The 19,500-nt window shown below is 46.1% G+C and overlaps 1 long non-coding RNA gene across 1 annotated transcript; it reads right to left on the minus strand.

The window, feature by feature from the left end:
* Positions 1 to 640: 640 nt before the first annotated feature.
* LOC125387479 (uncharacterized) lies at positions 641 to 13,647 on the minus strand. Its single transcript, XR_007227862.3, has 4 exons — positions 13,411 to 13,647; positions 3,767 to 3,988; positions 2,963 to 3,114; positions 641 to 2,423 (listed from the first exon to the last, which is right to left on the minus strand). It is a non-coding gene; the product is annotated as an uncharacterized LOC125387479 (long non-coding RNA).
* Positions 13,648 to 19,500: the final 5,853 nt, after the last annotated feature.

The raw sequence follows: 19,500 nt of genomic DNA on the forward strand, positions 1-19,500 counted from the left end.
TCTTGGAGCAATGGAACAAGGACGAAAACTTTCTCAGTAGGAGAAGTTTCACAAAAAAAAAAAAAACAAGCATTGTTTGGAGAAGAAATGGTTCTACACTAGGGAAGAGTGGGTTGGGAGGGGCAAGACTGCAAAGGTGGCCAGTTTGGCAGCCATTAGAGAGACTGTAGTGAAATGGTTGAGCTTCTGAGCTATGGCAGCAAGCATGGAAACTTGCTGCAGGGAAGCTGGTTGCTGGGCAACTGAAGGAACAGAGTCTAAAACCTTGGTTCTCAACCTGGGGGTCGTAACGCCTTTAGGTATATCAGATGCTTACATTATAATTCATAGCAGCAGCAAAGTTATAGTTATGAAGTAGCAATAGAATAATTATGTCTGGAGTCACCGTAACCTGAGGAACTGTATTAAGGGTCGCAGTATTAGGAAGATTGAGAACCAGTGATTTAGGCCTTGATTCACTAAGGCTCTGGCTTCTGGAAAGGGTGAGCCTGGATACCTCGCTATTCTCACTTGCCCACCAACCAAGAGGAAGGCATTAGGAAGAGTGACCTACCCTGCCACGGATGGGACAGCACCTCTAAACACAGAGAAAGCACACGACGGAAGGTTCTAGAAACATGGTATCAAAACAAACTACAAGTACAACAGCCAGGGTGTTTATTTGTTTGTTCGTTTGTTTTGACCAAAAACATAAATCAAACTGAATTGGTTGAAATTTCACACAGACCCTTGCTTGATTCTGGACTCAGTGATTTCTACTTCACAGACTTCCCATTTCTTTCGTCAGCAAAATTGACTCAGTCAGAAAGGCCTCTTTGATGACAAAATCCCTAGCTTTTGACTTGGCCCGGGAGATGGTTGATACAGGGTAGAAGCTACTTGCTTCTTGGATAACTGTTCAGGTCACCTGCATGAGTATTTTCTGTGCCCTGTTTGGTCTCTTTGTCATGGCACACAGCACAGTGCTTTGGTCTTAACTGAGTCTTGCTGAACATTCTCCATGAGAGCAAGCTCAGAGGGGAGCCCAGTGTATCTGGGCAGAGCTTCTTATGTTGCCTCACTTTGATTTTTCTTTCTGTATCCAAGCTTTTTCAGTCTCTATAATCCACCTAGCTACCAGGAGGGCTTTAAAAACAGTGCTTCAGGGCTGGGGAGATGGCTCAGTCCGTAAAGTGTTTGCCATGGAAGCATAAAGACCCGGGTTTTGAGCCCCAGAACATGTGTAAGAAGCTGAGCCTGAGAATCTCCGCTTGGGGCGGGGAGACAGTGGATTCTGGGGCTTGTTGGCGAACCAGTCTAGCCTATTTTGTGAGTTCCAGGCCAGAAGGAACTGTCTCCAATAAAAAGGAACAAAGCCTGGTGGGTGGTGACTGAAACATGAAGCTGGACTCAGTATAGACTCACATAGGCACATGTGTGTGCACCTTTCACTAGCATGAGCACGCACACACACACACACACACACACACACACACACACCTCACAGTTTTCCAGTAAAGAATTTGATAAATTTCTTGATGTTTTAATGTGGTGGGAATAAGGCTTGCCTCTTTATAATCCTCCCACCTCACTTGACATTTTTCCAGCTCCAGATTCTCCAAAGAACTCAGTGTGACATACAGAACACCGGCCAGTCATAAATCTGGAAGAAATTCCAAAACAAGACAAAAGCCTTTGATTTTCAAAAACGCATATTTAACCATTTTAAAAAATAAAACAAAAGGCCACAAATCTACATGGACATCGAAAACAGTGAAGAAATAATTTTTCATGAAAATCTTGTAGCCCTGCTCATGTTGAAACTGTCCCTAAGTGGTGCTGACAGCCTTGCCCGAGGCTGAGTCTGAGAACTGTGTAGTTTTCTCAATCATACTTTGGAAGCATTGGGTGGACTCAATGAAATCCCATAATCAATACAGTCCATCTTGGGATGCTCACTGACTCATCCTAAAGTGCCCTATTTTCCCTTTAACAAAGTCCCTTCTTCATCTTTCCACGATATGAGGGGCGGGCACATGCCACGGAAGCATGGGCACACCCGGGTCCTCATTTTCACTTTGAACTAATGACAATGCTACATCAAAAACTTCACAGCTAATCTGATCAACTTTTCCATTCCCAGCTCCTGCTGTTTCATCCCAGATGGAGGAAGACATCTCACTTCCCACCTGGACCGTCTCCCAGATGAGACAAGATACAGAGAAACTCTGGACTTGGAGAGGCTCGATGATTGGTTCTTTCTGTCCATAAATCCACGCTGCTCGGCAGCCTCATGCAGGCAGATGAGAGCTGCGTGTTACACTCCCACAAATGCCAAAACTGCCCGGGGTTGACATTTATTGTGCAGTCTTCACAGAACAAACGATTTGCCTAGAAAGCAGCGCAGGCTTCCAGCGAGATGACATTTCATTCTTCTTGCAGGGCTGGAGTCGGGGAAGAGATTCCACATGATGAATTGGCTTCAGAGTTCAAGCTTTTAGCTACATAACACATTTTCTATTAAAAAAAATCTTAAACACGTAAATTCACATACATAAAATTCAACCCTCTAAAGCATACAGCTCTGTGGAGTTTTAGTATATCCATACATCTCTTCAACACTTATGACTACTTATTTCCAGAATGCTTTTATTGCTCCCAAATAAATGCCATGCTTACTAGTAGTCAACCCCAGCCCTTCAACTTCCAACCCTAGGCAGTTGCTAGTCTATAATACATCTCTATAGAAATGACTGTTCTCGGCATTTTATATAAGGGATTAGATAACATGTGGACTTTGCCTATGGCTTCCTTTCACTTAATAGTGTTTCTAGGATGCTAGATGGGAGCTTGGTGTGGCATATTGACCTTTCTCCTAATAGCACCAACTGATCCTATAAAGGACATCTCCCCGTGCTGAAGGGCTCATTTCGGCCCAACAGTAGCCTGACCCGTACATGACAATATCCACGTATCCACTTACAGACTGAGGCTCAGAGGAAAGTGAACTAATTTGTCCAGGATAAAACAGTTAACAAGCAGGGGAGTCAGGATTTCATCCAGGTCTGCTGGATTCCAGACCCCATCGCCAGAATTCTTAAAGGACCAATTTGAACTTCGCTTTCTTTCCAGGTCCTGTATTCAACAAGAAAATGGGTACTGTAAAGATGCTTGAGCTCAAAGGTAGGTCCCCAGGTTCCCAGAGGTGGGTTATTGAAATGCAGAAGCCAGCGTTATAAGTGGGACTCCAGAAACCCCAGGTTCTGGGGAGAATAAGGAGGAGAATAAAGCCGAAGTTCTGGTGCCCAGCATGCCAGATAGGCAAAGGGAATCGAAATGCCACTGCCCCTTTGTTTGGCTCTTTGATTTATGACCCAATAGAGAGCCAAATATATGCATATATTAAATTATTAAAATAAATCAGTCTCCCCATATAAAATGCTTTCCCTGACAAACCCTGGAACAATAGGAAAGAAGAAAATTCCTGCCTGTCACCAAACGGTCATAGCAAGATCCAGCTTTAAACATCCAGGCATGAGATTTGATGCCTGTGAACTTCTTCCACGGTGTAGGAAAGCATCCATGCAGAAAGCCATGGAAACCTGATCATCCTCAGGTCTCCAGATTAAATGGCATGAATTACCCCTGAATTCATAGTTTTGTCTTTTTATTATTTCTGTCTTTGTTGCCCCCAATGCTGACACATCAGGAAGGCTGACAGGCAGGGCGTTGTTGCCTCCCTTCCCCCCCGCTTTCATCTCCCAGGCTGTGGAGCCATGGTACCTACATGCTGTGCATGGTTGGAAGTGGGACACGTAGCTGAGAAGGAACAGAACAGGGGCTCTGATTTCTCCTCAAGGCCTCAGCCTCTGGATGCACTCTGGATGCAGGTGCGGAGGAAATGGCCTTTAAATGATGACAGATTATTAGGCACACGATCAAAATGAGGCCAAGCAGCCTCGACTGTTCAGATCTCCTTCCCAGTTCCATTTGGAGCTCTAGCTGAATCCTTTAAAGAGAGAAAAGAGAGCATCATTCTCCCCTGACTCCAAGGAGAAGCCCATCCATCTGCCCACTCTTGCAGCCTGTTCTGCTGTCTCTGCCAACACGAGCCTGTTCTGTGGGTTGAGTCTGTCTCTGTATGTGGTATTAGACGCTCCACCTAGCTCTGGAGGGAGACAGCAAAAAGTGCATCTGAACTCGCCTCTGCTGACTTATAGGTACAAGCCAAATCACTTACCTCCCTAGGCCTGCGTTTCCTCACTTGCTGAATACAGTCATTCATACCAGCCTCTTAAGGGTGTTATGAGGATTAAATGAAATAAATATGTAAAGCACTCAGCAGGATGTTTGACATAGAGTAAGTCCCAGTAAATACTAGCTTTTTTTTTCTCCATAAATTTCTCTCGGTTCCTTGGAAGGACATGCAGTGAGACATCCTGCGGTCTTTCTTACAGTGTACAAAATCTGCATCTAATGTAGAAAGACTAGGAACGAGTAGCTACATGAGCTGTCCCTAGTAGGGGCTTTCTGGTGAACGCATTGCACATCTCCAGGGGAAACCCTTGCAGAAGGCTTCAAGATGGAAGTGATTTTGCACTTTCCTCACGAACCCTCTTTGGAGGAGGTGGGGGTGAGAGAACCCAAGGAAAGGTCCCATTCAGTGGAAGATGCTAGGGCAGGAAGTGAGAACAAGGGCCAGCATCCATTCCTCAGGAGAGCTGAGGTCCAGAGAGCAGGAATGAGAAAGGTGGGAGAATGCTGTGGATGGCATATCGGGAAGAAGAAGAGACAGCCACCTCCATACCTAAACAATCACCTGCTGGGAGCTGGTGAGGAGAAAGTGCCACCAAGCAGCATACTCCCTCCTCGTGACCTATAATTATTGGTGTGAGGCTGGCTTGGGTATATCTCTAGGGTTCCCTGAGTGGGACTTCACAGTGACTCTGGGCTTGGGGCGGGTTGTCAACATGCCAGCATGTGCATGACCAGGTCAGACCATGACCAGCCCTGGAAGTAGGAGAGTGAGGGCGAGGGAAGGGAAACAGACTGCCTGTGGAGAGTGGGAGATGGAGAAGGAAGACCTCAAAGACTTCCTCCCCATTTAGCCACATGCAGGAGCTATCATAATAAGCGACTTTTTCAGACACTGGAGCTGAACAACAGCTGGGGTATAGGTGCTCACCACCACCTAGCACCCCAGAATGGAGAGGGTGCAGAATCGCTACGTCAAATTGCCAGGAAGGTCTGACAAAGTTTCTCCCAATGATGCGAGGCAGGGAAGAAGGCTAGACATCATGAGAGCGTCCAAAATCAGAGGAGGGCATGGCCTTGGGCAGGCTGGCTTTTTGGCTGAGGGGGACCTTTTTAGTTTGAGCTTACCCATCAACTCCATTCCCCATGGCTGTGTAGTCAGGCATCCCTTGGAAGATCTGGGTGCTATGTCTACCACAGTGACCTCTACCACTACAGGTTTGACTTTATTTGTGTTCTGTAGTTTCTCTGCAAACACTGACTCAGTAATACTGAACCATTACTCCTAGGATAATTTAAGGCAAGGTTCCTTTGAGCCTCTGGTCACATCTTCAATAGTCAATGCTTAACCTTGTATCCTAACCCTACTTAGTTGGTTAATTAGTGTTGAACTCATGGCCAACTATACCTTAATTCACGTCTTAACGAAACTTATACACTTCTTTGTAATTAGGAACAATAGCCAACTTTTAAGAACTATATTGGGTTGAGTCAACAGCACAAAGGTATAAAGAGGTAATGCCACTCAATAAACCTCATTTGTACAGACCTTTATTTACAGTCTGAGAGCTGGGAAAGGCAGTTAGAGCATTGTCTGTTGGACCTACTGGTACAGAGGTCTGAAGAACCGATGACCCCTCTGAGGCTGGATGCTGGGAGTAGCAAGGATGTGAAATACGACTGGTTTGGTTCTTCCCAATCTCAGAAAATCCTTCTCTCCTTCTGTTTTTGAGCAATGGAGAACCAACTTTTCATCCATATCCACTCAGCATAAGTTGTGTCTATCCTTCACTTGTTAATACAACAGCAGCTTGTATTTAATGTGGATTGATTCAAATTAGAGAACTCAGCCACTTTCCAAATCCACCCACTTCTTCCTGTGAGGTTAAATGTTCCCATATTTGATGAAAACGGAGAAGGGAAACGACGAAGGATTTGGATAGCATCCTTAAAGTTATTTGCTTGCTTTTAAAACCTTAATAGAAGATTCCTTCTGTTTATTTTTCATAACTTTGTGGAAATCAAGACTAATTTCTGTGAAAGAGTTGGTTTTAGGCAAAAATGTTGTTTAATTTGAAAATGCACCATAAACCCAACTTTGAGTGCTATAAGGCATTTGTAATTTAAAATGTTCAAGGTTAACACAACACAGGTTTTCTGATGGGACAATAACCACAGGGCTACAAACTGTCTTCTTGTAGTAAAGTGATTGTTTAAAAAAAGCATATCATAAAAAGCTAGTTTATAAAATTGTCTTTCTGCCTCCTCCCTGCTGTGCTGTCGTATGACTTCTTTCCTGTGGTTGCTAAGTGTTAGACAAGTTATTTAGAGATGGAGCCAAATATTTGTGAGTTCAAAGTAGAGGAGATAAACCAAAGCAAAGACGCATGCGTCCTTTATAGAAACCTTGAACCTACGGAAAACCTTCCAAACCCAGCATCCTGTTTCCTTATTCACTGAATTTTCTGCTGGTTACTAATGCTCATGTCAGGGTCTCATTCTAGTTCTCTTCCAGTTGATTGTGCAGGAGAAAAAAGGAGGACGTGCTCCAAATAGGACACAATCGATAACTGGAGTCTCTAGACCCTCCTGCTAGAGGGGCCTTCGCACGCTGAGTGTGACTTCCAGATGAATGGAGAGTCAATGGCCTCAATGCTTTGTCATCTTTCAATCCCCGGGGCCCTCTGGCTTGGTCAGGCTTTTAAAGTGCTTCATTTTCTGTTCCGATTTGTTACATGTTGGTAGCCACGGGTGTAGTTTTCCTGGAATCCACATCTTACACATCTGTCATCCTCTATGTTTTCTTGATGGCTTCGCTACCTGTAAAGCTGCAGCACACGGGTGTGACTAACAGTCTCCATCTCCACAGTGACCTCAGATAGCATTGTCTGTGGAGTCTGGTGTACAGCGCAAGAATTGTCTTTTCCTATGTATCCCGTGACCTGAAGACTGTAGGAGAGTATGACTCAAGATCAAGGTTCATTATGACATTGGGGTATTTGGGAGATTCATGATGCTTTTATCTTTATTTTCTTGACTGTCTAGTGCAGTGGTTCTCAACCTGTGGATCGTGATCCCCTTTGGGGGTTGCATATCAGAGATCCTACAAATCAGACATTTGTATTATAATTCATTACAGTAGCAAAGATTACAGTTATGACATAGCAATGAAATAATTTTATGGTTGGGATTCACCACAACGTGAGGAACTATATTAAAGGGTCACAGCATCAGGAAGGCTGAGAAACACTGGTATAGTTAGTACTTCCTCCGAATAACTGGATCATATTTTGAACTGAGACTGACTTACAAAAACTGACTGTTTACCAAGTCCTTTATTCCTTTCCCAGTCTATGTGCAAACCACAAGTTTGTACATAAGTTCTGTTCATGCAACAGAGCCCAGAAAACTAGCTTTTTCAATTGCAATGCAATTGGGTAAGAAATAGTTGCATGCCTTTTATATTTTCCCTGGTTCTCAATCCACAGTGTCCTTGGACTTAACACATGCTGAAGATGGCAGCTGGGGCTGGAGAGATGATCTATCAATTAAAAGGGCATACTGTTTTTGTTTTTTTTTTCTTCCAGAGGACCTTAGTTCTGGCCCTAGTACCCATGTCAGGCAGTTCCCGACTCCGGTTCAGGGATATAGTGACTCTGACCTCTGTGGCACCTGCATGTGCATGTGTGCATGTGTGTGTGTGTGTGTGTGTGTGTGTGTGTGTGTGTGTGTGTGTTGGCATGTGTAAGTGCATGTGCATGAGTGCACACAATTAAAATAAAATAAAATCTTTTTTCTAAAGATAGCAGCGAGGTACCTGTATTGCTGCATCCCAAAGAGCCATCTCTCAACCTCCAGCTCCTGGAAATGGATTTCACTGTCAACAGAAACTACCCCAAGATTTCAAAACTTTTATCAGTTGTAACAACTGGTATCACTCAGGGTAGTCGCACAATTGCTTCAGCCTCCCAGACCCACACAATGTTATGTATTGAGTAATGTCATCTCTCTTTGGATTTATGCACTGAAAGTCCCATCTCCTAGTATCTCAGAATGTAACTGTATTGTAGATAAAGAAGGTAAGTTGAAAAGAAGCCGTGCACGTGTGTGTGCATGTGTGTGTGTGTTCAATTGGGGGTATCAAATGATACTGGTTCCCTTTTGAAAAGAGAGATCCCAGGGTGTATGCAGGCACAGAGGGATAGCCATAAAGAGGCAGGGGAAGGGCGGACATCCAAAGAAGAGAACGGCCAATGAGGTGGTCTTAGCACCCAGACTCCCGCACTGCGAGAAAATCAAGGCCTGCTATGGAAGCTACACAGTCTGTGGTCCTTGGTAAAAACAGCTCTGGAAAACTAGCGCCTGCTGATGTCCTCTTCCAGACCGTCTCGGGCCCCTCTTACGTCACCATAGGTTTGCTTGCATCTTAACCTGGAGCCAGCAGTAAGTCCTTAAAGATGCTGACGTTTCCCGCATCTTTTGTCTCTTTCGGGTATCTTCCATGACCTGCCATCAACTTTGAAAACAAGCTTTCTCAGACAAATTCACACAGCGAACCCCGTGCCCACTCACACACACAGACTTTGAGTGCTCTAGCTTGGGGCACCCCCATCCCAACAGCTGTCTTGCTCAGGAGGGTCTAGCCAGCCAGTCTTCATCACACCCATGGCTCTTCAGAATTTGACCTTAGTCCAGCACAAGGGCCCACAGGGAGCTGGCTGCATTCAGCAAGTGCAGGCTCCGTTATCTGTGTATGTGTACATGGGGTTGTGTGTGCATGTACGTGTGTTCTTGCAAATGGGGGACCAGAGGTCAATGTCAAGCGTCTTTCTCAACCATTTTCCATCTTATTTTTCAAGACAGGTCTCTCACTGAACCTGGAGTTCAACGAGGCTGGCTGACCCAAAGTCCCCAGGGGTCCTTCTGGCTCCACCCTCCCCAGAGCTAGAACTACAGACGTGCTTGGCTGGACTAGGCCTTTTGATTGGGCGCTGTGGGCCCAGGCTCTCATGCTCACACAGGCGTTTCTCCAGCCCTTCTAGCACCACCACGTTTCTTTTTGAATGTACCACCTCCCTGGCCACTGTCGCCAGAGCCTGCCACTGCTAATGTCCCCCAGACCTGAGGCACAGGATTCTTTGACCCAGGATCTCTCTCCGGAGACTGCACTCAATAGCACACTAGTTGGTGTGTGTGAGTACGAGGTCGGTGGATCAGCCCAGCTCCTGCACCATGCTGGGGCCAGGACCTGGCTAAGGAATCCGAACGGCTTGAACTGTGGAAACTGTCACACTGGACCCAAACTAAGCTCTGCCGATGGGAGCAGGATGTAAAATTCTGGGGAGCCCACAAATTTTGGTCTGGCTCAGAGCTTTTGAACAGATGGCGTTTCCAAAGCATACATAGGACCACCTGTTTGGCTGACTGTGGGATTTGTTTGAAACGGCGCCCTCTACTGGGCTACCACTGACTCTGCCGCTTTCTGTGCCAACACTTAGGGAAAAAAGAAAAATGATTTGGAGAGTATTACATTAAAAGGCAGAAAGTATTTAAAAAAAAAGAGGCAGAAAGACAAAAATTCAATGTTTTCCCTCTCACACAGATCCTAGCTTATAATGTCAATGCGTATGTGTGTAAGTGTGGCTGAGTGTGGATAGAGGTGATGGAACCAGAAAGGAGGCCACAGGCTGGGGGGGGGGGGGGCTGAGAAAGCACATGAGACGTGAAAGCAGAAGGAGGCTATGGGGGGGGGTACAGGGAGAACCAGGGTTCTGATGGGTGAGAAGGGGGTAGCAAAGCCCACAAACATGGTTTGAAAATGCCATCATGGTGTTGGGCGTGGTGGTACAGGCCCTTGACCCCAGCACTCAGGAGGCAGAGGCAGGCCAATGTCTGTTAGTTCAACCCTGGCTTCATAATGTAAACCTACTTTTAAAAAAGTTATGATGAAACCTAGCTTTGTGTATGCTAGTTGAATGTTAAAATACGTTTTTAAAGAAATCAGCTAGTTGCCAACTAAGGAACTGGCTGATGAACGAAGGAGCCAAGTCCGATGTCTGAAACGAGACTACTCGGAATGTTTCCGTGGGGGCTCTCTGATTCGCTAATCCTTTCTGGGTGGTCCCTTGCCTCTCTGCTTCTCGGCCATCTATCACCGAAGAAAAAGAGGCAGCAATCCTGACCTAGGAGGTACAGGACAATAATTACAACGTCTAGGAACAAGTACAACCCGAAGTTCAGCGCCACAGGAAACTGACGTGCCTGAGAAGAGGCCCGCGGTGTTCCGGAAAAGCAAGCCAGAGGACATTTCCTAAAGGGGCCTTAGAAACCAAAGGTGCCATGAGAGGACCCGAGAGTCTTCTCTAGAGACGAGGTAAGCTCCAGGATGACCCAGAGGAAGTTCAGTACCATGTGGCACCGGCCCAGCTTGAACAGAACCATTCAGCCGTTTTCATTCTTCTTTCTCCCTTCGTCTCACTTCGGAGCTGGTCGGAAGGAGCTGCAAAGATGGGGGCGGGGGTCAAAGAAACCCTTCCTACAGAGCTCAAGGTCTACCATTCAGGGCTTAGCACGTGGGATGTACATTCCTGTCTGTCAGGCCAGAGAGATGAGTACGGGGCCCGTCATCCACTTACGGACCACACTTAAGTATCATCTGTGCTGCGGTTCACATGAGTCCAATTACATTCTTCCTTGCCACGGGCGTCAGGCAAAAGGAGATCAAAACAGGAAACACTAATGAAAGTTAGGCTGTTGAAAGCGGCCTTAACTATATTAGCCAAATGGGCTTCGCACTGTCTCCCCCTTCCCCTCCTGAGCACTACCGTCAGCACCTTGGCAACAGCCATCTTCTGGAAACTACACTCGGGAAGGGCAGAAGGCAGTGACCCAGCCCAGAGCTGCTGAGTCACCCTGTCCCGGTTTCCTCTTCTGAACTCCTGACTCTCCAATCAGATAAATCATGCCTGCTTTCTTGGGGAGACATGAGCAAAGGGCACGAGGAGAGGCCAGGCGTGGTATTCGGCACTGGAGCACAAGTCCCGGGCACATGGAGTTTCCAGAGAAGTTCGAGCGCCCAACAATCTCTCCAGGGAAGCCACCACATACACTCATGTTCCGTCCCTCTGCCACAAGCACGGGTGCGCACACAGATAACCCCCGGGCTTAGCACAGAGACCAAAGCAGGGCCTCACTTGGGCTGTCCGAGCTCCTAGATGCATCTTCCACGGCCTTTCCCACGGCTGTTTTAGTTTTGTCTCCTGCTCTAGAATGTGAACTCCTGGAAGTCAAGGACCATATCTGCATTCTTTATGCCTTCCCAGAGTCCTGTGTTAACACACAGTGGATATTTCAGGACTGTTCAGGATGAATGGATGAATAGACAGGTCGATGGATGGAATGAGTAAATTAAAAGCACAGGGTGACCCAGAAGTAGGACGCTATGATGTGAATGGGAAGGAGCTCCCAAAGCTTAGACCGCACTGAAGCTTAGACCGCAGCTGGTAGTGCTATCCAGGTGGGTTCTAGAAGCCTTAGGCCCTAGCTGGAAGAAGTAGGTCAAATAGGCATGCTCTTTGGGGCCGTAACTTGTCCCAAACCCCCACCTCATTTCTGCTTTCTGGTCCCACCTTTCTACCCCCCTGACATACTGCTTCACTCCAGGCCCGGAAACACGGAACCAAGTAACCATGGACTGAACCCTCTGAAACCGTGAGCCTTAAGGATTCTCCCATTTAAATGTTTCCCTTAGGTACTCTGGTACCAGTACCAAAAGTTCTAACACACAGGTACCCCTCCCCTTTTACATCATTTGATTCAGATAAAGACAAAATTTCCTCAGGTCCAGGGGAAGAGACATGTCATCCTAGGGCCAATATCCCTGAGGGTCCTGGACGGAATATCCCATTGAGATTTGAACTACAATCTTCAGAGAACCAAGGGCTCCCAAGTGACAAGATCCTTTACTGGCTTGCTGCAGCCTGGCACTTGCCCTGGTTTGAGTGTTGGCTTCTCACGGGCCTCCGCTTCAGTTCCACATTGTTTCTTCCCTCGTCTACATGGGCTAGAACTTTAGCTTATACTGCATCTGGGAGTCTAACCCAGGGAAACACAAAGACCTCTTTCCAAGTACAAGCATGGGTAAAATATAATAGAAACAAGTATACAATATTATTATTATTATTGCTATACCTGGCTTCAAGAGCATATTGCTCATCCAGGTCTCAGAGATCATGTTAGATAAACATTGGTTTCTGTGTTTAATTAGGAGGACAAATGAAAGAGTAGCTTGGACTACTCTTTGAGGAGAAAGAAGAGCAAGAAGAAGAGGGACTGTGAGCCCTGGCAGATGCTCTCAGATGCACGAGATGCAGCCGATAGGGCATGACAATAGTCCTGTCAACTCATGCCTGCGACCCAGCCCTGTAGCATCTCCGACAAGTCCTCTTATTCTTCTAACCTGCTGTTTTGCGTTGCCTGGAGACAATAACGCAAATGTCATTGGACTGTTCAGTGACAATTAAGTAAAACAAGACACATCAAATATTGGACTGTTCAGTGACAATTAAGTAAAACAAGACACATCAAATACTTTCTGTAATACCAAGTGTATAGTACGTATCCGGCATTAGTATTGACGCATAGGTATGGCTTTATTGTTTTTATCAGTTAAGAGTCTAGAGAAAGGCATGTGGCCAAGGAGGAAAGACGATCAACAGTTTCCAGGGGCCCACGCTGAAGTGGCAAAGCTAGTGACCCCTTGCTGGGGCACAGATGTTTAAGTCTCCAGATGTTCACACAGGACTGGCTTTCTGCAGAATGAAGGAGCTGAAACCCAAGCAAGGCCTGGGAAACTTGTACAAGCACCAAGTCAGTCAAGCGCAGTCTTAAATCAGATGCAAATAAAAACCCCAAGAAGGAAATCTCCTACTGTAACCTGGAAAGCTTGATTTGTGGGTCTCTCTACCTTACTCAAAAGAGGGGGTAAAGGAGAACACGTGAAGAGAAGGAAGCAGAGGAGGAAGAGCAAGGTTGGAAGTGGAGAGAGGCAGTAAGGGGAAGACGGGAGGGAAGCAGTGGGTGGGGACGTTTTAACCACTCCTCCCCCAACTTCCTACCTCCCTGGAGAAAGGAGACGTGTCCCTTGGCCAACAGCCATCCGAGGTCTTAGAGCGGTACCTTGTGTCTGAGCTGCCATGGGCAGCCAAGGAGCCTCGCCTTTGGTCCTAGGGGAAGTTGTCCCTTGAGGAGGCTGCAGCGTGTCCACACACATGGTTCAATGAGGGCAGTAGCTCGCACACATGGGGGACCGCGAGGGATGACAGAGGTTGAGTCTAGCCCCGGGGCTATTTTAGGCCAGACACAGAACTGGAGTCAATGGAGGTTTTGTTTATGTAACATCTACACAAGGTCCTTTGGAGCAAATAACCCGGGCCTCCAGGCCTGCGCTCGCTCATCGAGCAGGGGCGTGGCTTTGAGTTTCCTGTTGCTCTTGGCACAGTTTCCCTGCTGTTGTGGCTCCTCTCCTGGAGCTGTTTGCTGCCTCGTAGGCTCAGTTCAGTGTCCCTCTCTTTAGCTGCCTTTCTAGAGTCAAGCTGCAAATAGCCATAAAGCTAGAAGAGATGGCACCTCTGACACTGTGCTCCAGAGAGTGGCTTCCGGATGGTCACTGTTCAGCCTCCTCCTACTACTCCACCGTGTCCTCCCTACACATTCCCTTAGCTGAGAAGCTTGTATGACAGACAGGTCTGGGATGTTGTTCTGCATTCTGCAAGCACAGATCTGAATCCAGATCCACCCCCGACCCTTGTTGCCTTGAATTGTGTAATTCATAAGTTAGTTATTTACTGGCAAAAACATAGAAACAGTCATTCCTTGGTGTCCCAGTACCCAGTGGATACCCAAAGGGAAGGATGCTCAGATGCCTCCCGTGAAATGGACGGTGCTTGCACAAAGCCCACAATCTCTAGATGACTTGTAGCCCATAACACAATGTAAGCGCTGCCAGTAGTTGTTATATTGCTGTCCGTGTGTAGATCAGATGCAGTTGTTTTTCATAAAGAGTTTTGTCTGCGATCCACTGACTCCATGGAGGCTCACGGATGGCTGTCTCTTGAGAATGCAAATGGGCACAAGGGGGAGAAAAAGGCGAGCTCTCAGATCAATTATTAAAAGCATAGTCCTGTTAAGCCAGGATCTAGTGTGATGGCCTCATTTCACCTTGATTCTTCCCATCACGGCCCTGGACTATCAGTGTTTAGGACCCCAACATCTGCGGACATGCAGAGCACAGCACTGTTAGAACCCCCACTGTGCAGCCTATGGCTGCAGCTACTGCCTCACTTCCAATGTCTCAAAACTGGAAGCAACCCAAAGGTCCACCAAAGGGAAATGGATAAGCAAGCATAGGTACACTCCAACAATAGGGTCCTCTGTCTCAGCAGAAAAGAAAGGGTTAGCCATGAGCTATCTGTGCCTGTGCCCACATCTGTACCCATACCTGCATCTGTACTGTCTCCACATCTGTTCCCATGTCCACATCTGTACCCATACCTGCATCTGTGCTGTCTCCACATCCGTTCCCATGTCCACATCTGTACCCATACCTGCATCTGTGCTGTCTCCACATCTGTTCCCATGTCCACATCTGTATCCATGCCCACAACTGGACAGATGCCCACATCTGTACCCATGTCCACAACTGTACACATGCCCGTATCTGTACTGTCTCCACATCTGTTCCCATGTTCATATCTGTATCCATGCCCACAACTGTACAGATGCCCACATCTGTACCCATGCCCACATCTGTACCCATGTCCACATCTGTACCCATGCCCACATCTGTACCTATACTCATCTGAACTTTCCCTCGAGTAGGATATGAATGAAGAATCTGCCAATAGTTCCTCATTAGGAGCAACTTTAATCATTTCCTCATATTTGAAGGCAAATTTTCAAGTCTCTAGGACCTTGCCTAGTGTTGATAATCTTCTCACTCTAGGCTAGAGAAAGATGCCAGCTCCCTAGCAGGACTGCTTCCCACTAGAGCGTGGTTAATATGAAACATAGCTTTATCGGGAGAAGAACTCAGATTTGATTTTGGGCCCTCTTATTCCTTCTAAAACCCAAATAGACTAGCTAGCTGACCAAGGAAAAACAGTTGTTTTAAATTTGGTGTAATTTTGAATCAAACCAACAATGCTTAATGCTATCCAACTTAGATATTTTTCTATGCACAAGACACTTGCCTAAGTCCTACAAAGATTGATGTTTAACCTCACGCTTTGTAAAATATCAAAGCAAGCTTGTGTTTCTGACAGTCGTACTGCCAGCTCACTGGATTCAGAGGGAAAGATTTTTATAAAAATCATCTCTGTCAGGGTGGGAAGTCTTCATTCACTCAAATAGTAGATTTGGAAACCAAAGAAGCTAAGACGTGAGAGCTCCGCTAACCAGCCAAAGTGCTTGCAGATCTGTAAAACATGGCATTGCCCCAGGCCGTACATCGCTTTCCCCTTCTCAGATGTTCCATTCTGGTTTGTGAAAGTCCGGTTTTTATCCAGGGGCCTCACTCACCTGATACTTCAGTTTTCACCTAAAGAATACTAAATGATTCAAAAAAACAAAGACACCATAGATCCACAAGGAACATCAGAGTCCTAGCTCAAGTTCTAGATCTTTCTGGCCTGGCCACATGACTAGAAGCAAGTTACTTCATCTATCTGAGCCTCAAAGTCACCATTTATAAAATGGACACAGTAATACTGACCTCTGTGCATTTGGTAAGAGTCCAGGAACATACCTGTGGGGAGTTGAACTATCATGCCCCTCCCCATTTAACAAATATTTGCGAGGTGTTGGATACTAGCAATGAGGACATAACACAGACAAATGATCTCCTCCCTCCAGGAGCGCATGGTTGAGCAATAGCCACCACTCTAGTGGCATCTGAAAAGATGCCCCACATAACTAACCACTGGGAATACACATATAAAGCACAAACGTGTATGATACTGCCTCACATGTATTGGAACGTTTACTGTCGAACAAAACCAAACAGGAGATAAATGTGAGGGCATGGAGAAAACGGGACCTTGGGCACTGTTGGCGGGAGTGCAAAATGGGGTGGCTGTTAACAGAAAGTAATGAGGTTCAACAAAATATTCCAAATAAACAAAGAACTATCACACGGCAATTTTATTTGTAGGTATTTATCCAAAGCAGTTAAAGACCTCGAAGAGAGCATGTCGTTCCTATGTTCGCTGTGACATTACTGACAGCCGCTAAGAGGTGGAAGCAATCCAAATGTTCATCAACAGATGAACAGAGAAGGTAAACATCAAATACAATTCAGCCTTTAAATGCGGATTGATTGATTGATTTGTGTGTGTTCATGCATATGGCTGCCCACGGAGGTTAAAAATGGACATCAAATTCCCTGAACTGGAATTTTAGGCAATTGTAAGCAACCTGATGAGGGTGTTGAACTGAACCCAGGTTTTCTCCCAAAATATTGAGAGTCCTCACAGCTGAGCCACCTCTCCAGTCCTATAGTTCAGTTTTTGAAAAGAAGGAAACACCCCCTTGCTTGTGGCAATCCAGAGGCTATGTGATGGTTTGTAAGAGTGTTCGGTTCCTAGTTGGTGAACTGTTTGGAAGTATCAAGAGGTGTGGCCTTGTTGGAGGAAGTGTGTCACTGCGGGTGGGCCTTGAGGTTTCAAAGCCCATGCCAGGCCCAGTGTCTCTCTGCCTGGCTTGTCGATGAGGATGTAGCTCTCAGCTGCTGCTCCAGCACCAGGCCTGCTGCCTGTCACCAAGCTCCCTGCCACGATGGCCATGGGCTAGTCCTCGGAAACTGGGAGTAAGCCCCCGTTAAAAGCTTTCTTCTATAAGATGTTTGGTTGTGGGGTTTCATCACAGCAGCAGGACATAATGAAGATAGAACGTGTCTAAAATGAGCGTGAACACACAAGCAGAAGACAGGACAGTAGCTGCAAGGGCTGAGGAAGGGGTGAGGGGAGAATGGAATGAGTTTGACTTCAAGATGATGATGCTCTGAACATCTGCTGTGTGATGTGGTCTCTCTGCTCAACAATATTGCATAGCATGCTTAAGCATCTGCTAAGATGACTCGGTATTGTTCCTGCTGCAATTAGAAAAGATAAATGCTTTAAATCTAGGGTGTGATGATGTTCGCATAACTCTAAAAGTTTAATAACATTTATTGGGTTATACATTTTAGATGTGTTTGTGATATACACTTATGCTAGAACTAAGATGCTTTAAAAAGAGTCATTATTAACTTGGTGGGCCACTTAACGTTAGTTAAAGTTCTATTGTTGGTTAAAGTCCATCGCTAGTGTCACTATTCCTCCATTATTTACTTTCCATGTGACTAAATAACTGTTAAAAAGCAACGCACAAGAGATTGGATTTATCTTGGCTCATGGTTTGAGAGGGTTCAGCTCCTTGTAGCGGGAAGGTATGGCGGCAGGACCAGCTCGTTGGCTGTGGGGGTGCGAAGCTGCTGGGTAATCACCTCAGCAATCAGAAAATGCAGAGATTGGCCAGGAAGTGGGCTTGAGCTATGACTCTCAAAGTCTGCTCTACCAGTGACCCACCTCACTAAGAAAGTTCCATTTTCCAAAGGTTTCACAGCCTCCCCACGTGGTACCACCAACTGGAGGCTATCCATTCAAATACACAAGCCTAGAAGGGGCACTCTACATCCAAACCCTGACACCCTCCCAAGCCTCCTTTGCTTTCCTCATTTTTCTTCATAACCATCTTCTGGAACAACACACCTTATCTTCCATGTATAGTGACTTCTAAGTTTCAAGATTGGTTCTTTCTTATTTTAGCATACATGACACTAGTATGCATTCTGCAGCTGGAAGCAGTTAGTCAGCAGTGTTTTTTCCTTTCCAACACATAGACTTCTAGTGCGTCTTTTGTCACTGTCATTTAGAGATGACAGGCTATAGCACCGTGATCCTGCTTCTTACCTAACTCCCCCTCTAGAATGTCTCTTCCACGAGATGGAGGAGCCTTGATTTTGTCTGTTGCTGTATTCCAGCCTCCTAGGATAGTGCTGGTGCACAGTAGGTCCTTAATAAACATTTACTGAATGAATGAACAAATGCCATGCCTATTGTCAATCAACTAATGATGAAACAAATGGATGGTTTAATTAAAAGGAAGCCTTTTGCCTCCTCTGTTCCAGGATTCTGGGAAAGTAACCTTCCTGACGGACTGCCTTGTCAGGGGTCTTTTCTACTCATCCTCCAGGGAAGGAAGAGTGAGCCAGGAGGCTGGGATGGGGCTCACTGTAGAACATGGAGTTACTATGCACAGGGCCTAGGTTCAATCCCAGGATGCAAACCAAAGCAAAACAAAATAAGCAAAAAAGTACAGTGACCTGGAGGCGACATCCCTAGATGGCAGGGACAGTTCTCATGGGTCCCAGCAGCTTTGGTTCAGGAAGCCTAACCACTGGCACACCGACCCATTCATTCATTCAGCAAATGTCCCCAAGATGCTGAAGTTGTCCTGCCTTGTAGTAAAAGCATCTGCCCTTGTCTTAGGGAGTGGGGAGGGTACAGCTATGCCTTAAACACTCCCTAGGTGTGCAGGCTCACCTGGACCCCAAAGAATAGCGAGTCCATCAAGAGCAGCTACCTCCTGCTTCTGTTTTGCCTTGAGGATCCTGAGGATGGATGAATGGGGGCAGGGCAGGCGGTTTTGTCTGCCTTCATTTTCAAGAGGAGGGCTTACATCATGCTCCCCTCCATCTTTCGGGAGAGACCGAAGTCAATGGATGAAGAAACCCTATTAGAGGGAAGCGTAAGTCTTCCCTTGTCATGAGACCCATTTCTCAGACAGCCTCAAGTTGATGTCTGGGATATCACTTACCCAATCCATCAGGCCCCAGGCCTAACATGTTTGGGGGTACCTATCATACTTAGGAGGTAAAAGGGTATTAAACCTTCAAAAAGCAGAAAGAAAAGTGAGCTTTAGGTTCTTGAATGTTTTTATTTTGCCTTAATCTGAAAATAAATATTTTAGTGTATAAAATGCATTAAATTTTCCCCAAATCAAACTTAAATGTAATGTTGAAGGGGTTAAGGTTTATCAAAAGAATGATCATATTTTTATGAAGGGGAAGGCCATGAAACTCATATTGCATGCCTGGTGCCACCAGGTGAAAAGGATGACCTTGTCATAGTAAGAGATCTTTCAGTTCCAGAACGTTCAGTCTGGCAAACA

The sequence above is a fragment of the Myodes glareolus genome, chromosome 8 (assembly GCF_982192425.1).
Source record: "Myodes glareolus chromosome 8, mMyoGla1.1, whole genome shotgun sequence".
Classification (NCBI taxonomy): Eukaryota; Metazoa; Chordata; class Mammalia; order Rodentia; family Cricetidae; genus Myodes; species Myodes glareolus.